This window comes from Triticum aestivum, chromosome 4B (assembly GCF_018294505.1).
Source record: "Triticum aestivum cultivar Chinese Spring chromosome 4B, IWGSC CS RefSeq v2.1, whole genome shotgun sequence".
NCBI lineage: Eukaryota > Viridiplantae > Streptophyta > Magnoliopsida > Poales > Poaceae > Triticum > Triticum aestivum.
This window is the reverse complement of record NC_057804.1, coordinates 207,699,526-207,714,809: the sequence shown is the minus strand read 5'-3', so window position 1 is coordinate 207,714,809 and position 15,284 is coordinate 207,699,526. Positions and strand designations below refer to the sequence as shown.

Below are 15,284 nucleotides of genomic sequence, written 5' to 3'. Positions count from 1 at the left end.
AGTTTTACACTTCACAATGACCCAAACCTGGGTTAACCTCATGTGTTTTTTGCTAATTTTGCTCTTTGTGCTCGTTGATACCTCTAGTCAAACCATAAAGGGATCACCATGATCCCATAGATGGTCGTGCGCTTGACACTAATAGGGGGAGTGGAGGGAAACGTGTCACACCCTAGCTAGTCATGCATTAGAGTGTTGCATCATGTTTACTCTTTCATCAGAAACTTGAAATGGGGATCTGTGAAACCCTCAGAATCATTTTTGAAAATGATCCAAATAAAAATTTCTCCAAAAGGGTCCAAGAAAATGCTCATGTTGCTCTCTGAAAATATTGGACAGAGATAAAAATCAAACCAATATTTTTAAGAGCTCATAGGTATTTATTTTGGGCATTTGGAATTAATGCATAAATATTTGCATTGGAAATATATTATTTATATATATTAATATATGTCCAAATATTATGCCATTTATAAAGGAGCTCTGGAATAATATATCTAGCTCCTGCAAAAATTGGCATAAGGTAAATAAATGATTTAATATATTATTTAAATCAAAACAAATGTCAGAAATTAGAAAAAGAAAAATAAATAAAAGGAGGAGCTTACCTGGGCTCCTCCCTGTGCAGCCCAGCCAGCTGGCCGGCCCAGCCAGCAGGCGGCCCAGCCCGCCTCCCTCCTCTGTCGTCTTCGTCCTCGACAGAGGGAGGGGAGTGTGGCCGGCGCGCGCGCGCGCCACCGCGCCACGCCACCTGCTCGCCTGCCTGCCTGCCCTCCCCTCCTCCTCTCGATGCCCCGGACGACGCCACGCCCCCTCCCCTGCTCTCTCTCACTCTTCCTCGGTTCTTCCCTCCTCTCCCTCGCTCTCTCTCTCACGGCTGAACACCACCATCGCCGCCGTTCGCCATAGCAGCCGTCACCGGCCACCCCTCGCCCCTCCGCTGAGCTCAGGAGCTCCGCCTCGACCCCCTCTTCCTCCCCACCGATCCACGGGTCTCCGGAAGCCCTGCATCGCCGCCCACGTCGCCGTTCCCCTCCTCGGCCACCGGAGATCGTCGCCGTCGAATCGAGAGCTGCCGGACGTCCCCGAGCCCGCTAACCATCCCTGCAGCTCCGCGGTGAGCCACTGACCCGATTCCCCTTTGCCCCGTCGTCCCTAGCATCCTGTAGCTGCCGCCCCCTTGAGCTCCGAAGCTCGCCGCCGCCGTGCCTCGTCGCCGCCGTGGCTGGAGCCGTTGTAGCTCGAAGCCGAGCACACCATCGTGCTCCACACCTCACCAGGAGCACGTAGCACGCACCAACACCTCCCCTAACGCCCTGCAACGCCGATTCCGACCGCACCCGAACTCCGGCCGCCGCTCACGAGCTCGCCGTCGTCGGTACCGGCCACCACAGGCATGGCCACCACCATCGTTCGACGCGCGGGAGCAAGGGCTCTCCAACGAGCCCAAGCACGGCCTCGCCCGTGCCCTGTAGCGCGTTTCCGCATCGTGCCGCCGTCTCGGGCCTCGCCGGCGTCATGTCGCCGGTGGGTTTGACCCACCTTGACCACGGCAGGAACCCCCCTGTGTCCCTGACAGGTGGGCCCAGCCCTGTAGCTAATTAGGATTAGCACTAACCGAATTAGTTAAACTAACTACCCCCCCTGACACTGACCAGTGGGCCCCAGCGCCACTAATCCCTAATTAGGATTAATTTAACCCTGTTAAACCCCCCTGTCACTGACGTGTGGCCCCCACACGTCAGGTTTGACCCCAGCCAGCCGCAGTTGACCACTGACGTCATGCTGACGTCATGCTGGCGCAATATTTATATTTCTGGATTTAATTTAAATCAGGAAATTCTAGAATATTATTTAAACTTCAAAAATTCATAACTTATATTCTGTAACTCCAAATTGGACAAATTATATATGAAAAATGATCAGAAAAATCCAATCTATCCATCGGTACTATTTTCATGCATGACCAAACAAGTTAAATTGATGTTTTAAGCAGAATAAGGAAAAGCACTTTAAAAGGCCATGTTTGAGTTTGAAATTTGAATCTTTGATTCAAATTTATTCAAACCCTTCTGGTTTTAGTTGCATTAGCCCAACACACTCATATTGCCATGTTTCATGCATGCATCATATTGTTGCACATTGTTTGGTGATGGTTGTGTATCGGTGTCCTTTGCGACAGGTTCTGCCTCCGAGGAGTACCGTGATTACCCTAACGAAGAACCGTATCAGTGCATCGAACCATCAGGCAAGCAACCAACCATTTGATCATATCGATACAATCCCATGTTCTCGCTCCTGCTCTCTTTTACTGCATTAAGACAACGCGTTTCAAACTGCTGTGTGCTACGGTAGTTGAACCCATTTCCTCTGCATGACCTGTCATTGCCACAGTAACTAGATGAAACCCACTAGCATGTGTAGGAGTTGATTGAGCCATATGTATGTGTTGTTCCTACCTTGCTATGCCTGCTATTCTTAGAGTCGTGTCAGGTCTGGTTCATCTGGGTGATGGGCTAGAGTGAAATGATTATGTCGGTAATGAGAGTGGTGTGGTGAACACGATTTGGTAAAGGTATCGATGAGAGGCCATGTAGGAGTACATGGTGGGTTGTTTCATTGAAGCCGACCTTAAGCACTGAGATCTGTATGTGTGATTTAAGAATCAGCTACTACCATGCATTGGGCCCGAAACCAATGGACCCTCTCGGCTTCTTATTCACCCTAGTTCTCCGTCCAGGAGTTGCAAGTAGTTTCTGGTGTTTGTAGCCTACTGGAGGCCGTGGACAGCGCTGACCGTAGGGGTGGGCTGTGATGCGGTAGGTACGTGGCCGGGTGTACCGAATACCCGTTAGGTATCTCGGGAACCCTGTTCACATCGTTCGGGGCCGTATGGGAAACCTCGGCCGGACTCCCTGCGGATGGAACCTGAATAGGCGATAAACCTGGACTGGAGGCTTAGGTGATTAGGTAGGTCGTGGCCGACACCCACGTTGAGCTTCCGCTTGAAGGTTGCCGAGTACATGTCGTGTAAACGGCGGTAAGTGGTGAGAGCGTGTATGAAGAAGTACACCCCTGCAGGGTTATCATGATCTATTCGAATAGCCGCGTCCGCGGTAAAGGACTACTTGGTTGCCTATACAGTTCATAGACAAGTAAATGGAAACTACTAAAAGCCTCAAGATAAGTGTGAGTGCCGAGGATGGCTCTTCCGTAGGAAGACGGAGGCGAATCCTCGGTAGCGTATTGAATTGGTGAGTAGTGGACTCGTGTGCGCAAAACCAATTCAAGTTGGAGTATCGTAGGATAGTCTAGCCAAGAGTCAAAGCTGGCTTGCTGCAATAACTCCACCAACCCTTCTTGATACTATGCATGTATGTAGGATCTGCTGTAAGTCTTGCTGAGTACCTTTGTACTCATGTTGCTATAATTTACATTTTTACAGAAGACGCTGCAACCCCTTCTGATGGGTTCTATGTAGACGTTGACATCAACGAGTAGGCTAAAGACCCAGGTGGTGACCCTGAGCTTGTGAAGGACCATGTAGTATAGCTAGGCTTTCCAAGCCTCTTTTATTTTACTAGTTGTCTGTACTCAGACAAGTTACTTCCGCTGCTGGTTTGTATGACTGTATGACTTGAATGTTGGGTCGTGAGACCCGTACCTTTGTGTATGTTATGTATGGCTCCCTGAGCCTTAAATAAAGTACTTGTGTCGTAGAGTCATGTTGTGATGCTTCGTTGTATTTGCACATATCGAGCATATTGTGTGTATGATTGAAATGCTTGGTATGTGTGGGATCTGACCATCTAGTTGTTTATCTTTAGTAGCCTCTCTTACCGGGAAATGTCTCCTAGTGTTACCGCTGAGCCATGGTAGCTTGCTACTGCTCTGGAACACTTAGGCTGGCCGGCATGTGTCCTTCTTCGTTCCTGTGTCTGTCCCTTCGGGGAAATGTCACGCTTTGAGTACCGGAGTCCTGTTAGCCCGCTACAGCCCGGTTTACCGGAGTCCTGCTAGCCCAGTGCTATAGCCCGGACCCACTTGCTGATGACCGACACGTTCGAAGCTGGGTCATGGATGCCTGTCCCTGTAAGTCTGTGCCACTTTGGGTTTACGACTAGTCATGTCAGCCCGGGCTCCTTATCATATGGATGCTAGCGACACTATCATATACGTGAGCCAAAAGGCGCAAACGGTCCCGGGCAAAGGTAAGGCGACACCCGTGGGGATACCGTGCGTGAGGCCGCAAAGAGATATGAGGTGTTACCGGCTAGATCGATGTGCCATCGAGTCGGGGTCCTGACAAAATGGTAGTGTGTACATCAAATATATCTCATCATGTCTTTGGCCATATCATATCACAACATACTCTGCAAAAAAAAGTTAGACGTCCTCTAATTGTGGTTGCATGTTTTACGTGGCTGCTATGGGTATCTAGCCAGAACGATTCTTACCTACGTAAAGCCAGAATGATGATATGCAAGTTGTTATTTAACCTTCTACAAGGACCGCCTTTGTCGAATCCGATTCAACTAATGTGGGGGAGACAGACACCACTATAAAAAATACACTTCCATGATGATACGTGTTTGTCACAGTAGGACATGACAATTTTATGATAAAATCAAGATAGTCATACCTATGCTATCAAAGAAGTGTTCCACTTCCATGATGATAAATCGCGTGCCATGGAAGTGCTTTCATCAAGGGTAACCGACATGTGGCATCCACCATAACGGGTCTCCATTAAGATATCGGGTTCCGATTTGGATCGGATAACACGTTAACAGCCCTGACCAATGGGGATTTTCTACGTGTAAAATTCTCAATGGCTAGAGGAACCACATGTCGGCTCACCGTTGGGACAGATGTCATCCACTCATTGGACCGCAGGCACCTATGATACGTCGACGCGTGGCACGGCCCAACAGAGGCCCAATCCGCTGAAAAGCTCATCCCAATTGACTTTGTCAAAAGGTAGCAGGCCGGCCGACGGAAAGCCTGTTAACAGCCTGTTCACATTAGCCCATTTACAACCCTCTAACTCATGGCCTGTTATGGCCTATCCGAATTGGTCCCTTACCGTCATCTGGGCCATCCATTATGATTCCAGCCTGTTGTAACTTCCGGCCCATGTATGGCCCATGACGTCTTTCGGCTCATATGGCGCCCTTTGTAACTCTGGGCCCATTAAAGGCCCGAGGTGAAACTGGCCCATAATGAACATTGTATCACTTTATACCCATTAACGACCCATTATTCCACAGGCCATCTACAACCCATGTTACCTTTCGGCCTTCTAAGGGCCCATTTATTCTTGTGCTAATTTCCAGAATTCGGTTACTTATGGTCCGTTACTGGCCTATTCCGCTTGTGCACCAAATTTAGCATGTGGTTACAGTCGGCCCGATTGTGGCCTTTGAACCCATTGGGCTGTTTTCATAGCATCATCAAATACGGCCTATTAACGGGCCCTTATGGTCAGGCCATCAACAGACGATTCCCACTCTAGCCTGCTTTCGGCCCATTTTGCGGACCGCTATTGGTCCATGAACAGTATGTCCCATGTTTGGCTAAATGATTATTCGGCCCGTAGAAGGCCCATTGATTATAAGGCCTCGTAGAAGGCCCATGGATACTACTGCCCATAGAAGGCCCATGGATCCTATGTCCCGTAAGAGGCCCCTGGCACTACAGCAGGTAGCAGGACCATGGTTACAATGGTCCTTGTGTTGCCATGTTTATTGTGCCCTAGTTATAAAAATAGGTTATTTTGGCCACTAGAAAAACACGGAAAAAGAACTGCAGTGACTACAAGCAAACAACTAAACTAGACAATAAGGAAATAAATAAGCAAGCAATTAATGTTAGGCTATTACGGCTATAACACATATTACATCTGTTGGGCATCAGAGATCGCCACCAGTGCAAATATAGGGAACAAAGCAGCATATTACATACACTAGCCATCTAAATTGGCCACCAGTGCAAATAAACGCGGCAGCAAAATAAGTCCATAACTGAAACAACTTTAGAAGAGCTCAAGAAATGTTATCCTGGGTATCCACTATGCTGGTAATAAGCTTAGCAAGCTTATTAGCTTTCTCCTGTTTGGCACTAAAATCCTCCAACGCTTGATGTTGCACGAGAAAGTATGCATCTGAATTCTCCAGGGACTTCCATGGTCCTTCGGCTTCTGGTCGAAGCATAGCTGATCGATGTCTTTCAGCTCGTAGTTGAGACACAAGAAACTGAACTGATTCAGACAGTGAGTTTGAATAGCTTATGCCAGCGGTAGTGGCCAGTAACTCAAACACTACACTAAGACAGGACTTTGGGGTTGTCTCACTGTCTTCAAGATAGTTTTCCTCAGCTGTTTTATCAGCTTTGTTGGAGACCAACAAGGATGTCTCATTATCCTGAACCTTATCTGCATTACTGCATTTACCATTTCTTAATAAGGCACTGTTCCCCAATATTCCATCAGCATTCTAAAAGAAGAAACAAGAAGACACATAACAGGTTTAGCATGTAGTATATGAAACTGATTTTGGTGAACCAGTTCATTACTAACGTGGACAGGATTGAACTTCCAAGTCTTCTATTGCCAAGTAGTACATAATAAAAGCATCAAACAAACATATATCTATGTCCTATGATCATTGTGTTGTCTTGCCAAATCAAAATAGAGACACAGTTCAAATCATATCAGTTCAAGAGAAAGCAACATTGAAAGACTACAAACCATGGAAACTATATGGCAAAACAAGATTTCACATTTGTACCACGGGTCTACATGTATGACAACACTATTGGCTATGTTGTGATGCTAGTAATGTGAATGATATGAGAAGTCAACTGTATACACAATTGAAATTGAAACCAACAGAGATTTTTATAAGAGCAAACCTGTTAAAGAAACATGCTTATACATACCTGTTGTGCCATTGTAGTTTTGATTGGATCCTTCAATTTAAAAATAAGTTTGTATGAGTAAATAAAGTGATACAAGAGCAAAGCAGTATGCACAATTGCAATGGAATCTTAAATGATAACAGTTGTTGTTCATGTTTAAGCACCTGTTCTACACGAATAGAGTACAATAAGACACAGACATATAGTACTTAAAAATAAAAAATGAGCTCATAGACCTTACCACATTCTGAGTTCAGGAGCAGTACACAACAAGGCGTTCCCAGTCATCGTCCCGTAAATGTCTCTCAGGAGAACGTAAGATAATTTGATGAGTTTCTTTGCCAGTGAAGTACGTTTTCTTCAGGTAATTCCGATACTGTCACCAAGCATTCTTGAAGATAGGAGAGGTATTAGCACAGGTTATCTCATCATGAGTTTCCAAATTTGTCCTTCTCTATAGGGAAAAATGGGAAAATTTGCTGTATTATAACCATCATGGAGGTAGAATGTATGGGACGAAGCAAAGTAATTGCCATGAATAACATTACTTACACATAACTCCTAGATGAACACCTGCAACTGGCATTTTCCTTCATCTTCTGTATAATATTTCCATGATGGGAAGATATGCACATAGGATTTAACAACATCAAATGCGATAGATGCTAAACTACGAATGGCTGGTTGTGCTTCCTCCACAGGAATAGGTGTACTAATGGGTGGAGTCGGGGTTCGCCGTGGTAGTACTGGCGCTTTAGTCACTAGACTCGCCTTACTAACTACTGTTGTTTGGCAGCTCTATGGTGTAGATGGTGTCGTGTCAACAGGAACTAGGTTACTATCTACTGGGGTTGGGGTTAGATTGCGTGAAGCTGGTTTTCTATCCATCGCAGTAGGGGTACAATCTGCGAGACTCTGGGTTATGTGTGGTAGGGATGGTTCTCGTGCATGTACAACCGGGGTGCTATCTCCACCAAGAGGTAGCACTGTTTTACTTGAAGACCGTTTTTTTCTTTGCTAGATACTGCCGTCACCCGCTCCAATTCAAATGGCTGATAAACAGGAAACATAGTTTAATGTACGGACCTTGTATGAGAGACAGATGCAATAAATAGTGTGGAAAAAAGAGGGCATGAGATAGTTGACATGTATATTGTTTAACTAAAAAGGATAGCATGACATAATTTCACATATATGATGTCTATCTAAACTAGATAGCATAGCATGACATTACTCAAAGGTATGATGACTAACTAAACAGGATGGCATGAAAGTATATGATGTCTTTAGTAAACAGGTTCGCATGACATAATTCACATACATGTTATCTAAGTAATCAGGATCGCATGATTTAATTCACACATGTGATTCAAATACTAAGGAGAGGCCATTCACATATATGATGTCTGCACTAAGAACATGATGTTGAATATTGTGTATATGATGTCTAAACTATGCAATGCAAGACACCATATGCATGATATGAGCAGTATAACCGTGCCAAGTTAGATCATACACCTTGGTGGGGGGAATATGACTGGTCATTTATCTCTGAATCAATCTATGAGGAGCTATCAGGACCCAGCAAGAGATCTGCTTCAATAGGTAGCACTGTCTACTTTGAAGACCTTGTTTTTACTCCAGATTTTTCCTTCACCCACTTAAATGGCTGATTCACGGGAAGAGTAGTTTAATGTACAAACATTGTCAACAAATGAAATGTAATGAAGAAAAGGATTGGAAAGATATCATTCAAATACATGATGCCTGGTTAAACAAGATGGTATTGCATATTTCACATATATTATGGCTTGCTAAAAGAGATGAGACTGCATAATTTTCATATATTATATAGAAACTAAACAGGTGGCATTACAGAACATGTCTAAACTAAGCAAATGACATATATGATATCGAAAGTAGGCACTCCAAGGCAACATATGCATGATATGACCAACATCATCACGCCAAGTTAGAGCAAACACCTTGGGGGGAAATAGGAGTTGTTAGTTGTGTCTGAATCCGCCTCAAAACAGATATCTTCCTCTGGATTACAATATGGAGAGGGGGGAGGGTTTTTCATTGGACCCACCATGGAGCGATGTCTGCACGACATTGTATTGCCGCACAAAACTCTTCTCTTTTTCTCTACATGTTCAACATGACTGTGTACAATATCTGATATGCATACGAAAAAAATATAGTGAGATTATGCAAGGAGAGCATGCAGAAATCTACAGTGATGCTAACAACCAGTGGATGGATCCAAAAATAATTATAGCAGGCTGATGATGGCTTTATTTTAATATAAAGACAGATGATGATTGTTTTACTATTTGTTTCCTACCCAAGATGAACAACATAGGCATACCCTATGTGAACTAGATAATAGACAAAGATAATATTCATTATTGCCTTGATATGTGGCCCACAAGTAATTTTGAAACTCAAGTTTGAACATTAATTTGGAACTTACTTGGAGTCTTAGAGGTGAACAGGACAATAAAGTAGCTGGTAATATTAAGCAATGCATAACATAAGCAGAAACAAAAGAGTACGACTTCTCTTGTGGATCCGTGTACTCCTCGGGTTCATCTGCTGACTCGATGATGGTGATGCAGTTGCGGTGGGTGCAGGTGGCAGGGAAGGAGATCTGAGGTGGCGAAAAACGGTAAGGAGTCGTGATGTCTTGTTTGGTGGATGCTTCCGTCAATGGAGCAGCTCAGGTGAGGTGGACGACGTCGCGGTAGGAGCAGGACAAACCACACAAAGTTTCTTTGACACCTATCTAAAGCTGAAGTAATTTTGTATGGTCTCCTTTGGCTTGCAGGATTCTAAAAAGGGACATTTACATATGTTCCCCTAACTCGAACCCACTACTCAGATTTTCTCCTAATTTTGAAGCATGCTTAAATTTTCCCCTCCGCCGTTAAGTCACTACTCAAAAATGCCCTTCCGTATAGTACTGTAGCACTTTCTGTCCAATACTATAGCACTTTCCGTCTACTACAGTACACATGGGCCTTTGATGGTCAAAGGCCTTTGACTGGACAGAAGGGCATTTCTGAGTAGTGACTTAATGGCAGAGGGGCAAATTTGAGCATGCTTTGAAATTAGGGGCAAATCTGAGTGGGTGGTTCGAGTTAGGGGCAGAAATGCAAATGACCCTTCTAAAAATGCAGGGATGGGAAAAACACCGGAATAAGATAGGAATGCACGTGGGAAACAGACCATTTGTAAACACAGTATATCTGCCAACTTGATTGTTTGGTTCACAGGAATTGGAAGACCGGAGGAATGCAAAGAAACATGGCCAAATTAAAGTTAAACCACATGAAAGTGTGTATAGTTAGAATGTTATTCTGCCACTAATGCACTTAGTCTTGTTTTCATGCATAGAATTTTGAAAAGTAGGTCGAGGTGGATGTTTTTCTCCATTCCTTTTAACGAAATACATGAATGATTGAATAATAGAGTGCCATAGGAAAATTTCTTATTGCTATGTTTTTCCTTCACTTTTTCCTTTGAATCAAAATCTATACGTATACTAATTACAAACTTCCTGTAAATTCACACGTTAATCAGTAATTAAGAGCCGTTTATCTGGTGGGACTGAATTATTACGGTGAAGATCCCTGTGTTATGTATTCTATATAGCCATCGGATGAATCCCAACCAGGCAAACTATTACACACGCCTCCTCTCTTTTAATTTAATAATACAGAATACAAAATCACCTGCTCCATTGGCCCGTCTTCTCCTCCTCCATTGTTCCTCTTCCGCTGCTCTCCATGCCCCTAGGCAGCGCTCCCATTCATGGCCGGCGACCCGTCTTCTCCTCCGCTGCTCTCCATGCCCTAGACGGCGCTCCCATTCATGGCCGGTGAGCAGAAGCTTCAGCCTCCGTCGCGCCCCAAGGTACTCCGTCGCCGCGCGCCCAGCCGTCTCCGTTTCCCTCTTTGTTCTCTGTTGCAGGTCACCGGCCATCCATCCTGCAACCCAATCTCTTCTCAATCCCGCCCCTATGAAATCTTTAAATCTCCTCTTATTTCAACTTTTCACATCCAGGGCCGTAGTGATGATCTCAGGTAAGCCATGTGTGTTTCTATTTTCCATTAGATTGGTGTGCCCCTTTGATCTAGAAAAAGATGCCGGATCTGGGTGTTCTTTTGATCTGAAAAAGGTTGCATCACAATAGCATTAATAATTTGTGTTTTTTGCGGGGATTAGTAATTTGTGTTTTAGGTCTCTATCTAGGCTTTTGATTTTTGTTGTAACATTAGTATTTTTTCTCACTATGTATATTTATCAAACTCGCATTGTTATTCTTGGAGTTCCATGTATACAGATCTCCTTTTTGTATTTCATTGCAATGTTATGATCAGTGATGCAAACCAATTTCTCCTCATCCAACCATTAGAATTCTTCTTATTTCAAGTTTTTAAATATAGATGGTTGATGCATCATATGAGGAGGTGTAGTACGCATGATGTTTTCAAGAAAGGAGGCCCCGGTTGGTACTTGAGACCGTCAAGTTGAGCAATTACATTGGTCTGGTGGCACCGCAAGTTACAATCGAAGCCCTACTCGAGGCAGTCTCCCGTTATTCATGCCCCACTCCACTGGTAAATCGCCTTGCATTGTTAAATCCCTGCTCCTTCATCCGTTTAATTCATCACTGAACCCCTAATAAGTCGGCTTAATCCATCACATCTCATCAACAACAAAAGGCCTTTTTCTATATCTATCTTCATCACTTCTCTGCGTCAGATTATACATTTGGGCGAGTGGGTGAGAACCAGCTAGAATGTGATCTCGCCTAAAGTGGCACCATGCAGCAAGTTTCTGTTAAGCTACATCCACATCAACTGCCACTGCCAACCAGCCAATTTACATTAACTGTTTACACAGGAAGCTTTACACATGTCTTCCCGTGCGACCATTTGTTAGACAACAAAAACAGTTGACAATTCCTGTGGAATGAATTTCGATGTTGTATGTTATTTCTTCCAAGTAAACGCTAATTGTTAGATTATCGCATGGTAGTGGCATATATATCTATCTTTGGCAGATCTACAGTAAGATTTTCAAATTGTTGCCCATGCAAAAATTAAGCTAGATGTATGGCGTACATGAGTTATATAGGTTCTATTTACAGCACATACATGTACCGTGTTTGAAAAGGGATCCAAATCTATGTTTTTTTATTATTAAACACCCATATGAAATTTCCCTGCAAATGTAACGATGGAATCCATATTTCCTAGGTCGTTCCTGATAATATGATATTTTTTTTGGAGTTCCAGTGTCTAGATTTTAGAGATGCTAACTTATACAAAATATGTATCAGTGTGCCCTATTAGTGATTTGCATATTTAGAGCGGGGAGGTATATACATTGATAATGATCCGAATATTGTCAGCTAAATATGTTTTTATGAAACTAACAGATTTATGTGTTCCATTGTGCGCAGCACAATGTTTAGTGTACATGCGTGACACTATATCTACTTTTCCAAATAGTACTCTAGACTAGGAACTGTAAAAACAATATGTGAGAAAACTTAATCACTACCATACTATTTTTAAGTAGGTTGCAAATAGGATATATAGTCCTTATATGACTTTAACTACCTCCAATTCACGTCATTGATCACATTGTAACTGTTCCTGCTGCTGCAGGTTCGACTTCAATTTTGCTTCTGTACGTATAGTGTTGGTTCGCTTCTCCATAGCTTTCTACCTCCCGGAATCCATCTTCCTATTGCCACATAATTACATCATTTGTTTTTGGGAAATCAATGTATAGATACATTGTTTCCCTCTGCAGTGCACATGCTCTTATATTTGTTTTTGGACTGATTCTTCGATTGATTTCATGCTATGATTGGATAACTAGATTATCTAATTTCAAATTCTCCAGTCTTTTGTATGTTCACTTGCATAGACGGCTTAATCAGTTAATCTAGAACCTAAACTGAAGACAAAATAGAGCACATATACTTGGTCATTTCTCCTAAGAAGATTAATCCACCTTGACTTTAACTTGACTTCCAAAGAAGTTCTGAATGATCAAGCATTTTTTTTGGTTTTTAGTAAACTAAAATAATGTTGCACTCTGACAATAATATTCTGATTTTCTAAGTTAACAGAAATCTTTCAATTTCATACCAGTTTTTTTAATCGTGCATTTGAATGATGGCGATATTATCTATTCTCTGAATTCCGCTTGCATGTTTCGAGTTGAAACAGTAACTGAAATTGATAAGTATGCAACGATTTATGTCCTCCAGCATGAGTAAAATGTTGTGGGTTACCATTTCAGATAAGTAACCACTTTTATTTTCTTTGTCTATAATTGACATGTATACATGTTGTCGCTCTGCTTGAACCATCCATCTCCACATTACGCCCGAGACTTCCATCGCAATAATCTATATGTATCCAGGTAGTGTCCAATATGTATACACAAGCTCCTCTCACAGGCCGACTTGCTGATTGTGACTGAGCGTGTGTGTGTGGCCGTGATGTAAGCTTTATCTTGGCCTGAGTATCAGTTCCCTTTTATGATACAATTTTGGATGCTATTTTATTCTACATGTATAGGTTTCTACAGGTCCCATTGGCTGCTACCTTTTAGTGATACGGCAGCTGAATGGCATGCCCACCAGTAGTTCTGTCAAAACGAAATCGACTGGACTGTATTTTTTATGCGTGTTACTAAGTACAAGCTGTGATTATTTTCTTTCTAGGGATGGCAAATTTCTAGGCATTAAGCTTTTTGAGACGTTAAAGTCTCTCATAATTAATTAGCCTTTGCAAGGTGTATACTGACAGTAAGCCCATTGCAGTAATTGGTTGGATAATTCTTTGACATGTTTTATTCAAATGTCTGCTTAAATTCGCGTCGGATGCCCCTTCATCGATTACTTCTTTGGATATGAATTATTACCATAAGTACTCCCTCTGTAAAGAAATATAACAGTGTTTAGATTACTACTTTAGTTATCTAAATGCTCTTATATTTCTTTATGGAGGGAGTATATTGGTTCTTCAGTGTTAAATTCTTACAGTACACAAATTATATTGTTTTACGTTGGTCATTTCTCACTCTGCAGTCTGTATCTTTTGCTTCATAATTCATCTGTACACAAGATTGATGCCCAGAATTTTCATCCTTCCGTGCTAAATGCCATTCTTTTTTGACTTGATAAACACCAGGTAACATGGAGTCTTCTCATTTGTAATGGCATAGATATAGGAACGAGCAATTCAGCTTTGCTTTAAGAAAGCGACGGACAAAAGAGAACTAGGATATTGTTGTTCAGAGCTAGCTCTGGTCACATGATCATCTATGTATATAGTTTTCAACAAAAGAGAACTGGATTATTGTTACCGAGGGCTAGCTCTGGCCACATGGTCATCCATGTATATAGTTTTCAACAATAAATGTGTCCTGATTGGTACAGCATAATTTGCAATCTTAGTTTCTTCTGATCTCATAATTTGAAGATGAACTGGAGAGGGGAATGTGTACTATGTTCTGAATCTTTCACACTAAGTGTATTTGTGGTATTGATGTACAGTTATTAAGAAAGTTACATTTTCCAGCTATTGTGCTACTGAGAGGATGCATGGCTGAAAATTGCTCTGGCTGGAGTTTTATGTCTTTGTGTCTTTGTGAATGAAGACTAGAGACGCTGACTTGCAGCCACTCGAACACTGTCATTGGGGAAAATCTATATTGCTTATTGATCCAGTCTAGCTATTGCTAGAATACCAATTTTCCTACACTGCATAATACCCATTACTAATTGAATGTTGATTCTGACAACCTTAATACATCCACGATAGTGGAGGCACTTTGAAAAAAGGTAAGCTGGAGAAATATAACAGAATCACACGACGACCCCCTTAGCTAAGATCATATGGGTTCGATCGAGGTTGTCTGTCAACAGTGCATTGGTAAAAGTAAGCGGAAGGACTCAGACAGATTAATGAACTGTGCATGTTGAGTTTGAGAAAAAGTGTACATATATGTTTTCTATTACAGATCATCTGAATGTTTTGTATTAAGATTAAATCAAAACGCTACAGCAAATACACATTTAGTTACTGTAGTTTTATTTTAATTTACTGGCACTCTTTTCTCTGCAAAAAATAATAATTATGGAATGCATTGATAAGCTATCAAAAAGAGATGATACATTTCCTTATCATTTTTCTCGATTGCTCGATGTTCATTTTATAACAAAAAGTTCAAAAAAAATTCTGCTTCAAAATTGTAGAACGAAGTATTGGTTAGTTATTAATTTCAGAACACAAATAAGCATGGAAATTAAGAAGCACCCGTTTTTTTTGCCCTCG

General features: G+C 42.4%; 1 long non-coding RNA gene across 2 annotated transcripts; it reads left to right on the top strand.

The window, feature by feature from the left end:
- The first annotated feature begins 10,616 nt into the window (after nt 1–10,616).
- LOC123091814 (uncharacterized) lies at nt 10,617–14,531 on the top strand. Of its 2 annotated transcripts, none has more exons than XR_006443556.1 (3): nt 10,617–10,836; nt 11,370–11,543; nt 14,139–14,531. It is a non-coding gene; the product is annotated as an uncharacterized lncRNA (long non-coding RNA). The 2 variants fall into 2 exon arrangements; XR_006443557.1 differs by having other exon boundaries at nt 10,617–11,006.
- Nucleotides 14,532–15,284: the final 753 nt, after the last annotated feature.